The following is a 1626-nucleotide window of genomic DNA, read 5'->3' as shown; positions in this document are numbered from 1 at the left end:
AGTAAATTGTCCCTCTAAGAACTTGTTTCAAACAGTACCTTTCCTAGCCATGAAACCAGTTGAAAATTAAGAACTGAGTAGTCTAAAAAAGAAAGTACAGATGAAACTTATAGAGAATATTTTCAAGTCTCAGGACAACAAAGAGAGGTGAAGAACAAAAATGACACAGGTGAGCTGTGGGTGGTGCCACAGGGAGCTGCCACATCCGAGGCCGGGCGCCGCAGCCGCAGCAGCCATGGTGTCAGTAATAAACACTGTGGACACCTCCCATGAGGACATGATTCACATACCCAGACGGACTACTATGGCACCTGCCTGACAACCTGCTCATCAAACAGGTCCGTCAAAATCTTGTATGTATGCAACGGAGGGCAGAATCTCATCGCGGACCTCATGGGTCATGAGGCACCAGTGTGGCAAGTGGCCTGGGCTCATCCCATGTATGGCAATATCCTGGCATCCTGCTCCTATGACCGGAAAGTCATTTTCTGGAAAGAGGAAAACAAAACCTGGGAGAAGACGCACGAGCACACAGGACACGACTCCTCAGTAAATTCTGTTTGCTGGGCCCCCCAGGACTACGGCCTAATCCTGGCCTGTGGAAGTTCAGATGGGGCCATCTCCCTGCTGACCTACACTGGGGAGGGCCAATGGGAAGTGAAGATAATGTTCACACTATTGGCTTCAATGCCTCAGCTGGGCCCCTGGTGTTGTACCCGGAAGCCTCATAGACCAGACATCAGGACAGAAACCCAACTACAGTAAGACATTTGCCTCAGGTGGCTGTGACCACCTCATCAAGCTGTGGAAGGGGGAAGAGGATGGCCAGTGGAAGGAGGAACAGAAGCTGGAAGCACACAGTAACTGGGCTCCAGACATGGCCTGGGCCCCTGCCGTTGGTCTACCCACCAGCACAATCACCAGCTGTCCCCAGGGTGGTCATGTGTTCATTTGGATCTGTGACAATGCCTCAAGCAATGCATAGTCTCCCAAGTACTGCGCAAGTTCAATGATTTTGTGTGGCACATGAGCCAGTTCCTCATAGCCAACATCCAGGCCATCTGGGGTGGAGATAACAAGGTGACACTGTGGAAGGAGTCAGTCCACGGGCAGTGGGTGTGCATCAGTGACGTAAACAAGGGCCAGGGTTCATATCTGCTTTAGTCACAGAGGGCCAGCAGAACAAGCAGTGACAAGACTGGCAGGGCCCAGCTCCCACCTGCCAATTCTTGGACTGCCCTTTCCTGGACCAGCTGGAAGGAAGCGCTCCAGCACTATTACTTTCCCAGGAATAGTTAAAACTGCAACCAGATTGATCATCTGCCTTAACATGATTTAATATAGTTTGTAATTTACTGTCTGTCTGAAAGCGCCCATATTATGAGGGGAAAACTACAAATGTTCTACTATTTAAAATTATTTTTGGCCATTTTTATGTACCTTTTGGGTTCAGGCATTATTTGGGACTTTTTGTTTCCAAAGTAATTACACATGTTGTTTATAATTCTCCCTAAAAACAAACAAAAAAACAAACAAAAAAATCACCTCAAATCAATAGCACAAGGACCACCAACAGGAAGAGAAGCTTCACAGATGTGTCATCCTTCTCATAGGATGACAGCTCAG

At 48.1% G+C, this 1626-nt stretch overlaps 1 pseudogene; it reads left to right on the top strand.

Moving 5' to 3' along the window:
• Positions 1-235: 235 nt before the first annotated feature.
• Positions 236-1211, top strand: LOC102751759 (annotated as a pseudogene).
• The last annotated feature ends 415 nt before the right edge of the window (positions 1212-1626 follow it).

The sequence above is a fragment of the Myotis davidii genome, unplaced genomic scaffold, assembly GCF_000327345.1.
Source record: "Myotis davidii unplaced genomic scaffold, ASM32734v1 scaffold633, whole genome shotgun sequence".
Taxonomy (NCBI): domain Eukaryota; kingdom Metazoa; phylum Chordata; class Mammalia; order Chiroptera; family Vespertilionidae; genus Myotis; species Myotis davidii.
This window is presented reverse-complemented; position numbering and strand designations above follow the sequence as displayed.